Genomic DNA, 8,772 nt, shown 5'->3' on the forward strand with positions numbered 1-8,772 from the left:
TGGTGCAGGCAGGGCTGAGCAGGTCCCTTCCCACCCTCAACTCAGCCTTGTTACCAGGCCTCCATCTCAAATGAGCAGATGTGACTGGGAGGAGTCTGGTAGAGGAGAGTCCTGTCTTCAGAGAGGACAACTTGGGGACCACCCACCCAGAGCTCACAGAGCTGGTGGAAGAAGAGAAGGGGGAAAATTAAGCCTGTCTCCTCTCTGCCCCTCAACCTCTCTTCCTCTATCCCTGTCTCTCCCTCTCCCAGTCTCCCTGTCTATCTGCCTCTAGGCTCCTCTCTCCCTGTCCCCAGTCCCCTTTCTGCCTGGCAGTTTATCCCTGCCTTTCTCCACAGCTCCCACATTTCTGTGGAACCACTTTTCCTGGACCCAGACAATAGCCTAGAACTCTGCTACCCTCTGACTCAGTCCTCTCCACCTACGTACTTCCTCCTTGTTCCTAGAACCTGGGCAACTCTCAGCCCAGACAGCACCTGGCTTGGTCTTAGGCACTCCCTGCCTTCAGATGTGCTTACACTACCTCTGCCAGCCGGTCTGTGCCAGGAGCCCACACTTGGGACTGTCTCCCTTTGCTATGGCTCTGTAACCAGGACCACTGATGGCCAAAGCAGGGGCCTCCGGCAGCTGCTGCTCCTGGGGCCTGGGCCCTGCTCCCTAGTCCCGCCTGCAGAAGACACAGGCAGCCCCGTTAGGGGATCTGTGATGCTGCAATGTGGGCTCTGTTCACTGGATCCTCTGGACGGTGCAGTGGGGTTGGGTTTTGGGGTGGGGGTTGGGGTTGAAATAAAGGTGCGCTTTCTTCCATTTCACGTTGCGTGGTCCTTTGGCCTGTGTGGTCAGGATACCCCATCCCAGAAGGTTCAGACCTGGGCTGTCAGGGAGGGCTTCAGATAGAGGTGAACCCCGGATATGGCCTGGGCAGGGGGAGGGAGCCAACAACACCCACCCCAGAAGCTCCTCTGCTCAGGGCGTCTGCTCTGAGGGGAGCAGGGAGGACACCTCGGGCCTTGTAGGCTTATAGGAAAGGTCAGGGTGTCTGAGGCTCCGGAAATGGGTGGTGTGGCCTCATCCCTTGGTCACAGACAAGAGAGAGGAAGGAAGAGAAGGGCAGAGCTTGTCTGTGGCCCTGGCACGTGACCCATCACCCATGGAAGCCAAAGGCCAAGACTGAAGGAACAGAGCCCCCAAATGGGAAAGTTGGGGTCTGTGGGTCTCTGGGTAGGACTCCACCAACAACCCACATTCGACCTCTGACCCCTCAATAGCCTGCTACTGAGACACGAGAGCAAGACAGACCATCCCAATGCCACCAATGTGTGACCAGCCCATCGGTTATCCATTTCCTTTTGAGCCCAATGCATCCATCCTGCTGAGCGGTGGGCAAATATCCCTGCCTCATTCTCAGTCCCTGGGGAACTGGTGGAACCGACTCGAGACCTCCCCTCGGGTCCTGCCCACCCCATCCCTGTGGCTGCAGGGATTGCTGGAAGGACAGGCAGGTGACCGGGACCAGAGAAAAGCAGCTCAGGGCTGAGATGCGACTGGGAGCCAAGCGAAAAAGTTCTCTCCTTTCTCTGGGGTTGCTCAGAGGATGGGACATGGAGTGGTCTCGCCACCACAAAGTTAAGGAGCAGAACGGACAGGTGGGCAGACCACCCACTCTGGGCTGTGTGGGTACCATGAGCTCACAAGTTGCTTCCTTTGCTTAAGCCAGATTGAATTGGTTTTTGTGTTGCTCTTTGTTGTTGTTGTTCTTTGTAGTCAAAATTGTCCTGACAGACAGTCCTCAAAAAAAATTATGGAATGCAGTGGGGGGTTAGACTGGTTTAATATGAAAGGAAAGAGGAAAATGCTGGGCTAGGAGGGAGGAGGAGGAGGAGAATGATGGAGAGCAGTTGAGAGAATAGTCTCTGAGCTGGCCAGACCCTCTCTGTGTGTGACTGTCCATTTAGGGGAACCTTCCCCAGCCCAAGGTTAAGACCTGGGGTGAGAAAAGGCACACTGCCTTTATGCCTTGTCAGGAGTCTTGTGCTGACTCAGCATTTAGAAGGTGGAGGAATATTTTTGGTCCTGCCTGGAGGAGATGCAAATGGAGAGCGTGAATGCGCCTGCTGTCAACACCTGATGAGAGACTGGACTTTGGCAGGAGATTGGGGAGGGCAGATGGCTCTCCCTGCTCCTGTGGGAGGACCGGAGTTCAGAAATTGGGGGAATACCTGTGATGTCTGGAAAACCTGGATTCCTGCAGGATGGGGCTTGCTTCTCTTGGCTAGAGACTCGCCCATCCAAACTAACGCCTCTTGTCCTCTCCCTGAGAGACATCCCACCTCACCATCCACCCCTGAGCCCGTGTCTTTGGCCCTGGGCCCCGAGAAGGGCATGCTGACCAAGCATTTGTCTATTCTGCTCCCAGGGAACTTTGATCCTGCCGTTCGAAACGCACATTCCCTCACACCCCTGCACACTCCCGCACACCCCTCGTCCTCTCTCCGCACACACCGTTTTGCACACGTGAAAGGACTTGAAGACTGCGTGTCCAGCAGATCTTGGGATCAGGAAGCAAACCCAGTAGCTCAGACTCTGGGCCTCCGGTGCCTCTCAAGGGCCCTGGAGAAGCTCATGTCACAGGCAGCTCTGCGTCACGCCGCCTTAATTCTTCCTGAAATCCCGCGATGTAAGCTCCAGAACAACATCTGTGTGATCAGATGATAAAAGAGTTTTGACTTGGTGGGCTATGAGCATGAACACGTTTTACATCTCTCTGGTCAGCGCCTTCACACCGTTAGTCCAGTTGAAAACTCCAGCCTTCTATCTGCTCTCAGTGTCTGCTCCCAGCCTCGGCTTTAGGAACCCGGGGCGGGAGGAGGTGTGTCTGCTCCTGCCCACCTCCCCCAGCGCTGCTCCGTGACCTGGAGAGGAGGGACATGGGGGCAAAATCCATCTTGGGCCAAAACCGGTTTGGCTCAGTGGATAGAGCGTCGGCCTGCGGACTGAAAGGTCCCAGGTTCGATTCCGGTCAAGGGCATGTACCTTGGTTGAGGGCACATCCCCAGTAGGGGGTGTGCAAGAGGCAGCTGGTCGATGATTCTCTCTCATCGATGTTTCTAACTCTCTGTCCCTCTCTCTTCCTCTCTGTGAAAAATCAATAAAATATATATTTTTTTAAAAATCCATCTTGGGAACCCTGCCCCTCACTCTTCAAGTGAGGAGTACAGAGGGAGCTTACCTGCTCGCTTGCTGGAGAGGTTGCTCTGGTCTGCGGGGCTGCTGGCTGCTGTTGGCTGCAGCTGGGAGGGTGGGCAGTCCCTACCCACATGGGCATGTGCAGAGGGGGGCTCGCTACAGAGCGAATAAAGGTGAGACTTCACGGGCCCTCACACACACCACTTCCAAGTCCCCCTAGCCAATTTTGTTTTCTTTTCCCCCCCAAATATATTTTTATTGATTTCAGAGAGGAAGGGAGAGGGAGAGAGAGATAGAAACATCAATAAAGAGAATCATTGACGGGCTGCCTCCTACACCCCCCCCCCCAACTGGGGATGGAGCCCAAAAGGGAATCGAACCAAGACCTCCTGGCTCATAGGCCAACACTCAACCACTGAGCCACATCTTTCCTTTCCTTTCTTTTCTTTTTTTTCTAATTCTCACCCCACGGATATTTCCCCACTGATTCTTAGAAAGAGTGGAAGGAAGGGGAGAGACAGAAAGAAACATCGATGCGAGAGAGACACATCGATGGGTTGCCTCCTGCGCACAGTGCCCTTGACCAGACTGAACCTCAGACCCTTCAGGAGGGGGCCGACACTCTATCCACTGAGCCAAACCGGCTGGGGCTGTTTTCCTTTTCCTAACGAGGACCTGCAAACTGGAAAAGCTTCAGCGCCTCATGGCCCGCCGGTTGGATCTGTCCTGGGTGTGGTCCCCGGGGAATTCGGGTTCAGCTTACTGGCCACATTCTTTGGTACCAGACCCCTCTGAAAGCACCTGTGCTCTCTCTCCTCCTCCCAGCACAGGCAGCACCTGTCCGTCCCGGGCCCACAGCCCCTGTGTGCCCCACGCTGTCTGGGAGGGCCGCCCGGGCCGCCCCTGGGTTCAGTCTGTGCTCCGGCCTCCATCCTCCTCCAAGAGGGGCCTCTTCCTCACGCCCTCGGGCCACAGGGGCCGGGCCAGGAACTACCCCACCGCCTTCTCCTCAGGCCCCTGCCTCACTCCTGTCTGTTCTGCAGCCCGGCTCCGCCCAGCCCCCAGTGTGCTGCCCCGCTCCCACCCTCACGGGCACCTCCAGTCTCCATCAATGGTTCTTCCAGAGAGCTCGGCATTTGTGTAAGGGAGGGGGTAGCCCCGTCCAGAGGCTGTGCCCACCAACTGTCTCCCTGCCCCACCCTGGCCATGGTCCCTCCAGGAGCAAGCTCTGTCTCCCTGCAAGCAGGAGGCGCCCTGCCCACCCCACCCCCAGCACAGCTTCAAGCAGGAATACCTCGACCCCCTGTACCAGTGGTTGGCAAACGCATTAGTCAACAGAGCGGCAAACCACGGCTCTCGAGCCGCATGTCAGGTGCGAGGTGGGGGAGGGGGGGTCAGTGGGCACAGGTACCCCGGGGCGGGTGTGGCGATCAAACAAGAGCAGACGGCCTTCGCCTGAGACTCGGAGGTCCCTGGGCGTGTGCCAGGTGTGAGCCGCCACACAGAGGGTTTGCCCAGATCCCTCCAGGTGACTGGGCCACGGGCGATTCTTCCCAGATGCTGCTGCGTCACCCTGAGAAGCGTGAAGGAGCCGCCCGGCAGGAATGGGTGGGGCATCCCGAGAGAGACCGCCCTGCCAGCGCCCGGTGCCTCTCAGCCGTGGTGGTTTCTGACGGCCCTGCTAGGTGACCCAGCAAACACCCTCGTCACTGCCTGGATGGGCTGGGGATGGAGTTCAAACCACCTGAGCCTGAGGAGGGGGCTGGCGAGCATGACGGGCACAGGTCTGTGCGGGAGCCTGAGGCCCTCTCCTCTCTGGCCTTCCCGCACCATCAGCTTCCAGCGTTAAGGCCGAGTCTGACAGGCCGGCCAGTGAGGGAGACACAGTCCCTTCATCCCACGTGGATGAGAGCCCTGCCTGCCGCCCAGAGCTGCTGGCCGAGGCGGCCCTGTGGCCCCAAGGGTGGCTACTGGCCCCTGGCAGCTGTTCCCTGGCCACCGGGGGCCGCCCTGGGGACACAGAGATGAGCCTGGCGTCGGGGAAACCCTCCCTCTGGCACCCACAATGCCTTTGGAGCAGGTCCCCTCTGGCCTGTCAGTCACCCTGGCCGAGCGGAGACACTGCGCAGGTGACGCTGGAGCCTCAGAACTCCTGGGGTTTCGCTTCTGGCCTCTTCCTCGGTCCATTAGAGGCCCGAGCCCGCCTTCCTCTCCGCAGCCACGAGGAACAAGAGTGTGTTCGGTTCTGGGGGACAAAGGAAGGGCGACCCCACTTCATCGCGGTGGGGAGGATGCACTGGGCTTCCCAGGTCGCCCACCGGGGGGGGCAGAAGCCGGGATCCTGCCCTCCATCCGAACTGTGGCCCCGGGGGCTCCTCTGTTGTGCTGGGCTGGCAAGGTCAAGGGTGGCCCTGAGTGGGGGCGGCTGAAAGGCTTAGAAAAGACGGAGAATGAAAGGTGGGTCTCCTGCCGAAATGGGTTTGGCTCTGTGGGTGGAGCGTCGGCCTGCGGACTGAAAGGTCCCAGGTTCGATTCCGGTCAGGGGCATGTACCTTGGCAGGGGGTGTGCAGGAGGCGGCTGGTTGATGTTTCTGACTCTCTATCCCTCCCCCTTCCTCTCTGTAAAAAAAATCAACAAAATACATCTAACAAAGAAAAGAAAGCTGGGCCTCGGTGGGACTCTGCTTCCTGAGAGACAGCGCCCCATCCCCACAAACCAAGTCTTTGTTTGATAGCAGATGCCACGAGGCAACGTAAGAGCGTGGTCAAGATGTTTACAACGTTCGATCCGACTCAACTACACGCTCCCTGAACTCTCTCGAGCCCACGTCACTCAGACACGTGGGGCCACGCGTTCGGACCACAGGGTCACGCTCACAACCACAGCTGTTGGCCGTCACTGTGCGGGGAGGGCGCTGCAGGTGGCCACGAGAGGACTGTGCCTTCTCGTCAGTCCGAGGCTTGAGCCTGTCCGACCACCGTAGCCGCGCCCACACTGTGTTCCCAGGACCGGGGTGGGGGAGGGAGGGAGAGGAGCCGGAGGAAGGAACCTGGGAGGGGGCGGGGCTGCTGGTGGAGCAGCGAGGGCTGGTTCCTGCTCTGCGGGACCTTTGTCGGCCTGTTCTGGGCCCAGGCCCGGGGTATCGCCTCTGCCACGTCTGCTAGACCCTAATAAAGGCCCTGCTTCTCCTGTACAAAAAAAAAAAAAAAAAAAAAAAAAAAAGAGTGGGTGGAGTGGGAAAGAATATCCATAGACTGCTCCACATTAGATATACAAATGGCCAATTAGCAACTTGGATGTCTAATGGGCATTACAAACAGCCTTCCCAGTCCAGAACCCTAAAACTGGTGTCCCCCAAAGCTAAAAACCCGTACCTTCTCCCCGACCTCCCTCTCCTTCACTGCTTTCCTGCCTCAATGATTTATTTCTCTCACTCTGAATCTTTAACCTGCAAGAGGGCAAAGACTGGGTGCCTGGGGCAATGTTCACAGCACCTGCCTCAGTGCCTGGCACGTGGTAGTTGGTTTCAGAGAGGAAGGGAGAGGGAGAGATAGAAACATCATGATGAGAGAGAATCGTTTATTGGCTGCTTCCTGCACGCCCCTTACAGAGATCCAAACCACAGCCCAGGCATGCGCCCTTGACTGGAACTGAACCGAGGACCCTTCAGCCCACAGGTTGACGCTCTATCCACTGAGCCAAACCAGCCAGCGCCAAAACTTACTTATCGACTAAAATAAAATGATGAATGTAAGCCAAGAAGAGTTGTGGGAAGTAGGGAGGTGGTTCAAAGGCCAGGAAGGCAGAGAAACAAGGAAGAGGAGGAATGAACCTCCTCACCTCAGTGGATCCCGACGCTCTCGGGCCCTGCACCACCACTGAGCGGCCCCCCAAGTCCCAGCACAGCCCAGTCCCCTCCTCAAATCCCATACCCCCCACCCCACCCACCCCCACCCCCACCCCCACCCCCACCTCCACCCCACCCCACTCCCACACCCCCACCCCCACCCCTACCTCCACCTCCACCACACCCCACCCCCACACCCGACCCCTGCCTCCACCCCCACCTCCACCCCACCCCCACACCCCCACACCCACCCCAGCCTCTCAGCCCCGCCCGCTCCCTGCCCAGAGCCGGGCAGGCCTTCGGGGCCTGAGAGTGGGGTGGGCAGGGGGTGGGGGTGAACAGGGGGTGGGGTCCTCTGTAGAACCAGCTTGTGGAGACTCAGACCCAGGCGGGCACCACGGCTACCCTCCCGCTGCGGTCCCAATGCCTGGCCTCCCATCTCCCACCAAACCTGCACAACCACCTTCTCAGCACCAGGACCCAGGGCGGCAGAGCTCATGGGCTCACACGGTTCCGTGTTTTGCCACACGGAATGCAGCGTTTACCGTGGAGTTTGTCCCCTTTCCACTCTTCCTCCTCAGCACACACTGAGTCTAGGGAGGCCAGGCACCCCGATCCTCCCTCTCTCCTTTTCCAAGCTCAGCTCATGCCCCACCTCCCCTTGAAGACTTCGGGGACCCCCCAGCCCACCCACCTAGGACACCCATAGCTGGAGCTGCCTGTGTCAAAACCCTTCTTAGTGACGGGTCCACACACCTTCATGAGCCCCACTGCGCTGGGGTGGATGGCGTGGTGAGCAAGGCGGACCGGCTCTGCCCTTTGGGAACCAAGAGCAGTGTGGCCTGGGCAGCAGTGTGGCCCACCCTGTTAGGCCCAACACAGCGGGGTCAGGGGTGGTGAGGGGGCAGCTACGGAGTACTTCTGCCCTGTGGTTTGGTCAAGCTCAAAAGGCTGGACTGTCGATGCCTGCCGCGTCAGCAAGCGGCAAAACGTTCGGGGTGCAAGGTGGGCAGGGACTGGGGATGGTGGAGAGCTCATGCTTCTCGGACCGGGACAGCGGCACCTCCGCTATGGCTGCGGCCAGATCTTTAGATTTGTCAAGACATTTTCTAGGTTCTAAGTGCTGGCCACTGATTCAACCTGGCATCCTATTCAAACGCATCTGCAGACCCACTCTGGCTCTCCACCTCTGTGGGCACGCCTGGCGGAGATGAAGCTCAGCCCAGTGGTTTATACAATGTGTGCCTGGCCGTTCTCCTTTGCTGGCCTCCACTTCTTCCTTCCGGGCAGCTGGTCTCAGCAACGTTTGTCCCTCACACCCCTTGGGCTGCATCACCAACCAACTGCCAGTCACCAGTATTCCCCGACCCCCAGGCTGCCCTGGCCACACTGCAGCCCAGGCCACACTGCTGCCCAGACCACACTGCTGCCCAGGCCACACTGCTGCCCAGGCCACACTGCTGCCCAGGCCACACTGCTGCCCAGAGCACACTGCTGCCCAGGCCACACTGCTGCCCAGGCCACACTGCTGCCCAGGCCACACTGCTGCCCAGAGCACACTGCTGCCCAGAGCACACTGCTGCCCAGGCCACACTGCTGCCCAGAGCACACTGCTGCCCAGGCCACACTGCTGCCCAGGCCACACTGCTGTCCAGGCCACACTGCTGCCCAGGCCACACTGCTGCCCAGGCCACACTGCTTCCCAGAGCACACTGCTGCCCAGGCCACACTGCTGCCC

The sequence above is a fragment of the Pipistrellus hanaki genome (assembly GCF_964339955.1).
Source record: "Pipistrellus hanaki genome assembly, chromosome: 16".
In the NCBI taxonomy this organism is placed as follows: domain Eukaryota; kingdom Metazoa; phylum Chordata; class Mammalia; order Chiroptera; family Vespertilionidae; genus Pipistrellus; species Pipistrellus hanaki.